General features: G+C 32.2%; 1 long non-coding RNA gene across 1 annotated transcript; it reads left to right on the forward strand.

Moving 5' to 3' along the window:
* The first annotated feature begins 6,183 nt into the window (after positions 1-6,183).
* On the forward strand, positions 6,184-9,213 carry LOC134696782 (uncharacterized). Its single transcript, XR_010103013.1, has 2 exons — positions 6,184-7,123; positions 7,656-9,213. It is a non-coding gene; the product is annotated as an uncharacterized LOC134696782 (long non-coding RNA).
* Positions 9,214-11,034: the final 1,821 nt, after the last annotated feature.

Consider the following 11,034-nt stretch of genomic DNA (forward strand, 5'->3'; position numbering starts at 1 on the left):
GTAAGTGCAATGCTGAGTGCTGTTTGTTGAAAACACGGATGATCGAGTTGATAGCACTCTAGGAGTATGCGATCTGGACGAGACTGAATACGCAGTCGATGACTCAAAAGATGTGTCAGTGTTGGTCGATAAATGTGCGTAGGTTGTTTCAGGTATATCTGGTTCAGTGGTTGTATTGCCTTCCATTGTTAATGGGTCTGTCGTTGAGACTTCTGGTGATGACGAAATGTCCATGATAGAAGTTATTTCTAAACAAAAAAGTATGCAATTCATATTTATTGCAAACACAATTAATTCAAGGATAATTCCAAATAAATAACGTTAAACAAAGAAAGTTAGATGTGAAATGTGAAATTTATTTTATTCCAAGCCTTTTTTTCAAGCAACACTTCACAAAACAGTCCTATACAGACCAAAAATATGCATGGACGAATAAGTTTAAGATTTCTTCGCTACATGTAACATAACGATTCTCTTAACATTACAATGGATATTGCATATTGTCAAATATTTGTTGTACAAAAATATCTGTCTGAGGCAATAAACCAAACCGCAGACGAATAGTTGATACACTTATATTGTGGGTAACACTTTTTGTTCATGGAACAAACAGTTGCATTTCATGGATCTTTAACTTCTTGGTATTTCAAACACTCATATTCAGACCTATATGAATACAGATACCAGGTTAGATTACAAATTTATGATTGGTTGTGAATGCGCTGTTACACAAATATCAACCAAAGCAACGAAGATTCACCCCCCTCCATTTTTCCAAAATGAAATTCCATTAATATAGATATTGTATTTAGAACGGCCTTGATAGGTATAACAAAAAAGTGAAAAGTCTTAATATGTGTACAACCATACCGAAAACAAATCTAGATATGAACGCACACATTATATCGTGTAGAGATTCACAAATTCGTCACCAAACAAAAAAAGGCATCGCCTGTCGATAAATCATTTAAACAGATAATTTTAAAAGAAGGAACCGAGCAACGCGAATCCCACAAGAAGCCTGGGATGATCTCATGATATTTACATGCGGCATATGAACCACATCCTAAATGTATGTTTATTTAAAATTTTGTAATCTTGTTCTTGTATTAAACTCTACAATTTTACCTAATTGTCTTATATATGAAGTCGATGAAGCATCCGATGTTTCAGTGTTGGTTGAAACATGTGCACTGGTTGTTCCAAGTAGGTGTGCTTCAGTAGCTGTTGGGCCATCCACCATTTTTGTGTTTGTCGTAGTGATTTCCTGAGCTGAAGTTATGTCAATATAAGATGTTGTTTCTAAATTTAAAAAAACAAACAAATAAAGCCACAAATTATAAATAATACTGGAAAATCATAACTTTCATAAACAAAAAACAGTCTAAGGAAACAAAGACATAATTCAATCATATTTCAAATGTTAAGTTCATTTTATTCCATGTCATTAAAACAAATCACTTAAATAATCCGTGATATACAGGCTATAAATGTACAACAAAGAGCAAATTTATATATATTCTGACCATTTAATTTTAAATGGTCCCATTAATCATACAACATGTACAATGTGTTTTGCATATAGTTATACATTCATTGAATACTAAGAACGTTAGAAATCAATAAACCAGCAAGAACAACAATTGATGATTCGTTTGTTTCCGTTGACAATATTGTTTGTGTATATTGAGCAAACAGTTACATGTTCATGGTTCTAAAATGTAGTGGTATTGCACACATTTTTACACAAGCCAGAAGAAATGTATACCCCACGAGTAATACAAAAATTCATGGATATAGATAATTATCTAGAAGCGACCATTTTAAACAAAAGAATGAAAAATGAATATGTATACAACAATAACGATAACAGACTCACAAATTATACACATATGTTGGCACATCAAAAGGAGTTCGCCTGTTGACAAATTCTGTAAGCAGTAAATTTAAAAGAAAGAAACCAGAAACATAAACCCCACAAAGAATATGGGGTGCTCTCAGGACATGTGCATACGGGGACATGGAAAATTCACACCTTAATTTTATTTTCATTCCAAATTTTATAAACTCCTTCTTGTTATAAAATCTCCTATACCTGATTGTCTGAAAAATGAAGTTGATGACTCAACAAATGTTTCAGTGTTGGTCGAAACATGTGCACTGGTTGTTCCAAATAGGTGTGCTTCAGTAGCTGTTGGGCCTTCCGATGTTTTTGTGTTTGTCGTAGGGATTTTCTGAGATGACTTTATGTCAATATTAGATGTGGTTTCTAAAAAAAAAGAAAACAAATAAAGCCACATATTATAAATAAAACTGGAAAAAAACATAACAAAAAAAATCAGTCTAATGAAACAAGCTCGAATAAATAGATACCCCATGAGTAATTGAAAATCCACCCATATACAAATGTATATATATTTTATCTAGAAACGACCATGCTTAACAAAAGAATAAAACTTTTATATAATATGTGTTCAATAATGCCAATTACAGAAATGTACGCACATATCATAGCGTGTAGAGATCCACATATTGTGGCACTGCAAAAGACCTTGCCTGTTGATAGCCTTTAATTTTGTTTAAAAAGAACCTAGCAACACAAACCCCATTACAATGTAGGAACCAGGGGTGATCTCAGTTTTGTGAATACGGGAAAATGGACAAATCACATTTTAATTGTATGTTCATTTTGAAGTTAGTACACTCCTTCTTGTTTTAAAATCTACTATAATTGATTGCCTTATATATGAAGTCGATTTGTCAACAGACATGTCTGTGTCGGTCGATACATGTGCACTGGTTGTTCCAATTCAATGTGCTGCAGTAGGTGTGGGACTTTCCGTAGTTTTTGGGTTTGTCGTAGTGATTTTCTGAGATGATGTTATGTCAATATTATAGGTTATATTAATTCTAAATGAAAATCAAACATAGCATTATAGCATCAAATTATAAATGAAAAAAAATAATATTGTAAAAACAAAACCAGTCCTAATGAAATCAATAACATAACAAAAACATTTTTGAAATTTAAAAGAAGATGTGGTATAATTGCCAATTAGACAACTTTCCAAAAGAGACCAAATTGACACAGATATTCACAACTATAGGTCACCATAGTTCATTTTATTCCATGTCTTTTTTTTTTTAAAAACACGTGATTAGGCAGTTATATAAAGACTAAATTGGTTTTCCTTTTTTAAATGTTTAACACGAGTAATTGGTCGTGCCTTTTATAACTTGATATATGTCTGTTTGTAACCAAGGTCTCCAAAATGGTCTTCTCGCACGATAACCGGTAGCTACGAATCTATTTCGAAAAGTTCTTGTGTAAAGTCTCCTTTTTGGCAACAACTTCTTTTTTTATGATTGTACTGTTTGCAAATTTCGTTATGCCTACCGTTACTCTTTTGCTTGCTTTTCCCTAGCTGATGTTTAAGAGGGTCTTCCTGATCTCGGTAGGTCTTTAACATCATTTGTTGCCTTAATAAATATTTTGATATGAGCGTCACTGATGAGTCTTATGTAGACGAAACGCGCGTCTGGCGTACTAAAATATAATCCTGGTACCTTTGATAACTATTTACACCACTGGGTCGATGCAGCTGCTGGTGGACGTTTCGTCCCCGAGGGTATCACCAGCCTATTAGTCAGCACTTTGGTGTTGACATGAATATCAATAATGTGGTCATTTTTATAAATTTCCTGTTTAAAAAACTTTGAATTTTTCGGAAAACTAAGGACTTTCTTATTCCAGGCATAGATTACCTTAGCCGTATTTGGCACAACTTTTTAAAATTTTGGATCCCCAATGCTCTTCGACTTTGTACTTGTATGGCATAATAAGTATTTTGATATGAGCGTCACTGATGAGTCTTTTGTAGACAAAACGCGCGTCTGACGTACTAAATTATAATCCTGGTACCTTTGAAAACTATTTACACCACTGGGTCGATGTCGCTGCTGGTAGACGTTTCGTTCCCAAGGGTATCACCAGCCCAGTAGTCGGCACTTCGGTGTTGACATGAATATCAATAATGTGGTCATTTTTATAAATTTCTTGTATACAAAACTTTGAATTTTTCGAAAAAACTAAGGATTTTCTAATTCCAGGCATAGATTACCTTAATTAGCCGTATTTGGCACAACTTTTTGGAATTTTGGATCCCCAATTCTCTTCAACTTTGTACTTGTTTGGCTTAATAAATATTTTGATATGAGCGTCACTGATGAGTCTTATGTAGACGAAACGCGCGTCTGGCGTACTAAAATATAATCCTGGTACCTTTGATAACTATTTACACCACTTGGTCGATGCCGCTGCTGGTAGACGTTTCGTCCCCGAGGGTTTCACCAGCCCTATAGTCAGCACTTCGGTGTTGACATGAATATCAATAATGTGGTCATTTTTATAAATTTCCTGTATACAAAACTTTGAATTTTTCGAAAAACTAAGGATTTTCTTTTCCAGGCATAGATTTCCTTAGCCGTTTTTGGCACAACTTTTTGGATTTTTGGATCCCCAATGCTCTTCAACTTTGTACTTGTTTGGCTTAATAAATATTTAGATATGTGCGTCACTGATGAGTATTATGCAGACGAAACGTGCGTCTCGCGTACTAAATTATAATTCTGGTACCTTTGATAACTATTTACACCACTGGGTCGATGCCTCTGATGGTGGACGTTTCGTCCCCGAGGGTATCACCAGCTCAGTAGTTAGCACTTCGGTGTTGACATGAATATCAATAATGTGGTCATTTTTATAAATTTCCTGTATACAAAACTTTGAATTTTTTGAAAAACTAAGCATTTTCTTTTTCCAGGCATAGATTACCTTAGCCGTATTTGGCACAGCTTTTTTGAATTTTGGATCCACAATGGTCTTCAAATTTATACTTGTTTGGCTTAATAAATATTTTGATATGAGCGTCACTGATGAGTCTTTTGTAGACGAAACGTGCGTCTGGTGAACTTAATTATAATCCTTGTACCTTTGATAACTTATTATATTTACAAAACCTCTTATCGTAAAATGGTTATTACCAACAATACGTTTCGCAGGACATACCTGCATCTTACATTCTGATAATATGTCATCTCGCTGCATTTTAGAGTTGCGGAGGATCCATGACATGGTCTCATCAGTTTACTTTACAAACTAATATCACAAAACAATAGAGGCAGTTTTTATAATCGAATTTCAATTTGGTGTTGTAATATTTTTTCCATGTGTATATATAAGATAGTGGGAAACACTAAATAGTATAATACTACATATATAGGAACACCAGTGTTACTTAATTAGATACAAATAAGAAAACAGAGCAAATAATGATATGTGTTTATCGTGTGAGCAATACAGGCTCTTAGTCGCCTCTTTTTCAAATACTTATTTCTAATTTGTTATTTATCAACATTCGTTGTTGTGCTTACCTAGATTTGCATCTCGTTGGCACACAGTCACAAATGTGTTGGAACATTTTGTATCATATACAATGTATATATTGTTGATTCTTACGCAGTCCTCGTTAGGAGTTTTATCTTGCACTAAACACAAACATATTTATTATGCATAACATGTCTTAGTCATATAACTTCTATTTTTTACTTAAGTTTGCATAAAAAACCAACTTATTCTGCTTTAATATCCGATGTTGTTTAGTGATGATGGGTATATAAACAATTGTACTTTGTTCCGAAACATCAAGCACTAAAAACAAACACATTTATTATGCACTGTATATTTTATCCATATGATTTGTTACTTATGTTTGCATAAATAACTTATTTTGGTTAAATATTAATTTATATTTTGTGAGTTTGGATAAACATGCTATATAGTCTTTTGTTGGTAGTTGTCTCATGGCAATCATACCACATCTTCCTTTTTATATTTTGTGTTTTGTTACCCAACTGTAAAAAGTAAAATCACAAAAAAACTGAACTCAGAGGAAAATCAATTTGGAAAGTCCATAATCACATGGCAAAATCAAAAAACAAAACGCATCAAAAACGAATGGACAACAACTGTCATATTCCTGACTTGGTACAGGCATTTTCAAATGTAGAAAATGGTGGATTAAACCTGGTTATATAGCGCTAACCCTCTCACTTTAATAACAGTCTCATCAAATTCCGCTACATTTCACCTATTCTTCGTTAAAGTGCACATTTGCATTTTTAATGGTCGCCGACAGTTGTCAGTAAAAATATGGAAATAGTTGATAAAACATCATTGTTTTTAGTACAACAATGTATAAGTACATAATATCTAACATTTAGGCGAGATGATTAAGTCAAACATCTGTAAATTAAAAAAAATATATTGATGAATATGCTATACTTAATGAAAATCTCCATGTCGCCCTTAAAGGTAAGACTTTTATACTCCGCGATATTGTCACAATAATGGAACAGTATGAGCTTTATCATATTAAAATATGTAATTATACCAAAAATAAGAGTTTCCAAAAAGTTTTAATTAAGTATCAACATAATTATAAGCGTAATTGAACTTTAAAGCTTGTCGCCTGATTTTGGTAATCTACGTTACTCGAACACCTCGCTCGTAATTTTTATGAGAAGATATGATCATAAAATAATAAAATACTTAAAAACAATATTGCAAACAATCATATATTTAAAAAAAAACACCTAACTTTAATTCAGTTTCTATGTTATCATAAGTACAACACGTCATTCAAAGGTAGATACAAGAGTTTTTTTAAGAAAGTAATCTACGTTCTGTTTAATCTCGCAGAACTTTATCCAATTGCCTATAATGCGATTAATTATAACTCAACCATTATCAAGCTTAAATGAATCCCCCCTAAAATCATTTCTTCGTAACATTTTTTCTTGAGAAAAACCGTCATGGAATGAAATTGTGTAATTTACGTTCTGTAATTTACGTTCCGGTTTTATACTAACAGTTAAATAGGAATGAACAGTGATGTCTTTTTTGTTGGAGACACGTAATTGGGACATTATCGCACCGTCAATGTTGTGGATTTTACGTTTTTTACGTCATTTTCGATGTTTTGAAAAGTTACAAGGGCAGCAAAATTCAAATATATACTGCATTAATATACCTACAGTTATTGCCGCTGTTGAACCAAGGAAGGTAAGACTATTTGATTTTATAAAAGAAAACATATATTTGTATAACTATTTACCTGGCTACTTAATTAAAAGATAGACACCTTGGAAACAGACTAAATCTGTAGAGGTCATGTTAGGATTTTGCATTGTTTTTCTCTGTTTACCTTTAGTTCATGTGCGTGTTACTTTATATATTTACACACTACATAACAGAAACTTACATGAAACATAGAAAACAATAGTGTAAGATTCAAGTTCATCATAAATTAAAATTGTGTTCATACAAGTATACAATAGATAGTGATTTTGTAAAGGTAACGTATATTACATTTTGTACAATACCAAAGCAATAAAACCATGGATTATACTTATTATTTGCTTATTATTAATTGCCTGTCTACTTCGTCCTTCTTGGGAGACATTCACTGTATGTTTGATTACAAATAACACACTCGTAACTTTAAAATTATATCGAATAAAAGCTTATAATGTATGGTAACGTAGATTACTATGTAAGGTAACGTAGATTACATTTTGACTTCTTTGTATTGTAGGATGCCTATGACCAAGGCAGAGAAGCAGAAAGCATATAGGGACCGTAAGAAACAACAAGAAGGGGAATCCTACCTAGAAAAGGAAAGACAGAGGACCAAGGCATACTATTTACCCATAGCTGAACGGTCAAAAACTGACCAGGAGAAGAGAAGGGGGACGAGCATGATGAACCTGAAACAACGACACCGGGTGATAATCGGTATAAACAAGATGATGCCGTGACCTCCGAAGATGCGAGTAAGGACATTGTTGAAGGAGATTGGGTTGCAGTAACATATGACGACGAATGGCACATTGGTAAAGTAATAACAATTGATTCAGATGACGAACTTAAAATAAAATTTCTGCGACCTACAAGAACAATTAATGATTCTAAATCTTTGTTCAAATGGCCATTACCGCCGGATATTCTAAACATGAAAAGAAAGGATATTCTTTGCCAAATCATAGAACCCAGTGCTGTGGGAAGAAGTGGGCGAAGTTTCCAAATCGACGTTGGTGACAAGGAGAAAATACTGAAAAAAATTAAATAACTTTAATAAATACAAGCAAATTGTACAAGGAATGTGTTATTGTTAGTCTATTGAATTTTTCATTGTATTTTGTAAAAAAAGATTGTACATTAACCAAAGGGCTTTATTGATACCGTTTATATGAACTTTTGATTTTTATAACAACTTTGATGGAAATATGGTAATCTACGTTACTGGTGTTTTTCTTCAAACTATTAGTAAAACGTCAATGCCTTTTCAAATTTTATGTTACAACTTTCAAAATATACTAAACACCTGCAAATTAAATTGTCAAAATAAAGCTTAATGTTTTCTTTAAGCCTAAAAACATCTTTTCACAAAGAGTTAGTCAATTTATGGTTACATTTTAGTCCAAAGATAACCAACACCGCTTGGATTTGGTCTATCATCATTTTTTTAAATATTTGTCTTCTTGTTTTCACAGAGTATCACTGAGATTTGATTTTTTTATTTGTGTGTCAGTCATTGTTTGGATATTGTGAAATTGTAATCTACGTGACACATCAATTGTAATTTACGTTACCGAAGTCAATCTGAAATAAAATTGGTAGGAGTAAACATAATCATTTCAGGTCTGAAATAAGTCGAAGCACTAACCCATTGTTTTACTGTAACAAAAATAGGCTACTTAACTTTCTGACGGTAACGTTTGTAGAGTAGCTGGAAGATAAGCCTGTGTAAAACTACATTGCAAACCCAAAAATACGATAAGCATTTGATGTTATTTTTTTTTATTATTAACCTCCTTTTGTATAACCCTTTTCGATGCTCCAGTATTTATTATCATAGAATCTTTTTTTCTTTTGCCAAAATTTATAAGTATTATACATTTTCAAGATAAAGTTTTTTTAGATTGGATATATTGTTGAAACGTAGATTACAATTACTGTTTTGTTGCATTGATGTAAAATTGTGTAAAATATTTATCATTTGAGCCTGAGTCGCTAAATTTTGCACATTGTTAGTTTAATAGTTGTTCTTTCCGAAAACGAAACAGATAAATCAATTAAAAGGTTTTAACTTTCACAGCTTTATTTTTTGAGATGTAAATTACATGATGCGTTAAATAAACAGTCACAATTAATAAAATAGTCAAAATATGGGTATATCAGTCATCATCGTATAACAATTTAACAGGACATAAAAACATCTACTATATATTAAAAAAATATTACCGTAGAGTTTAACAACTCTTTTAGTATTTGAAACAGCCGAGAATTGCTATTCTAAAAATATACACACACTATAATTATACTTCAAATATGCGAGTGTCAAATTCTTTAAAAAAAACATATTAACATAAAAGCTGAAAAATTTACTCAATAAAAATAAATGATTATCATTCACTAAGTATGCCAGCTCTGAGTTACTCTAAATGTATGCACATAGAACATGACTTAATTACGAAGGACGAAAATATGATAAACTGAATTGGAACGGATTGGTTTTAATACTTTTGCAGGGCTCAGTACAGGTAAATCGTTAAACTATTACAACTCACTTTGTACTAATAGCTTCAAATTTCACCGACCAATTCAAGGTCTTAGAGTTAGTTTCAGTTCCTGTTTTTAACTCATTTATGACGCCAGTCAAATTTTGCGTGGCATATAGAATTCAACGACGTTAGCTATGTAAACAACTTTATTTATATTTCAGACAGTAATGGAATTATTATTGTGTTACAAAGTGTCCATCTGTCATACAGAATGATCTGTATCCATTACTTTGCTTTTATGATCAGTAACTGCACAACAAACTGTAAAGGGTATAGTTTTGTTTCGTCATATGAATTTCTAACTTATAAACCTTATTAGAAACTATCCTTTCAATGTGTCATTGTCGCCACCCGACATTATTTCGGCAAACAAGGTTGGGTTTCCATGGTCTAGTCCGTTCCATAAATGATATTTATAGCTTTATAAAATGTCAAATATGTAATGAACTGGTGGCACTGTGTACATGTCTTTGTGTTACCGTACATCATTTACATTGATGATGCTAATTGTATCTAATATAAATTAACCAACCTAATAACAATGTTTATGAACTAAACATTTATGACTTTGTACTAGACAGGATAAAAATATTATGAAAAACAACATTAAAAAGGTGTTTTGAAATAAATGTTCTTCCCATTGTCCGAGGTAGATGCAAGCATAATTCATGCCTAAATGGTTCTTTATACAAAATCACAGATAAACACCAGTACTTACATGTGTCGTCAAGCCATCCAAACTCGGTAAAAAATGCTATACCATATGGTCTTGGTATTCGTGTAAAAAGAATTTGTTCAACAGAGGAAGATTACAAAACAAGAAGAGAGGAAATAAAAACGCACCTAAGAAAACGTGGATATAATAACTCGTCCACTGAAGTTCAATTAAAAAAAGTCGACAATTTAAACCGAGAAGATCTATTACAGTACAAACAGAAGAAAGAAAACAACAGGGTACCTTTAGTAATTATATTTTCTAAAGTGCTTCCAAATGTACATTCAATTCTTAGAAAAAATCTTCAAATTCTCCATCAATCTGAAAGACTAAAGAAAATATTCCCCGATCCGCCTATCGTAGCATTTAAACGTGATAACAACATAAAAGACATCTTTTGCACAAAAAGCATAATTTACTATTTTATAAACTAATGGATGTGGTAAAAATTGTGTATTATGCTCACATATAAATGAAACCAAGGTATTTTGTGACAACTTCGGCAAAGAATATACAATTCAGGGACAAATAAATTGCAAAACCGTATGCGTGATATATGCGATTAATTGTACAAAATATGAAAAAGTTATATATGTAGGACAAACGGGTGATACACTATATCAACGAATGCTATT

The sequence above is a fragment of the Mytilus trossulus genome, chromosome 14, assembly GCF_036588685.1.
Source record: "Mytilus trossulus isolate FHL-02 chromosome 14, PNRI_Mtr1.1.1.hap1, whole genome shotgun sequence".
NCBI classification, from domain to species: domain Eukaryota; kingdom Metazoa; phylum Mollusca; class Bivalvia; order Mytilida; family Mytilidae; genus Mytilus; species Mytilus trossulus.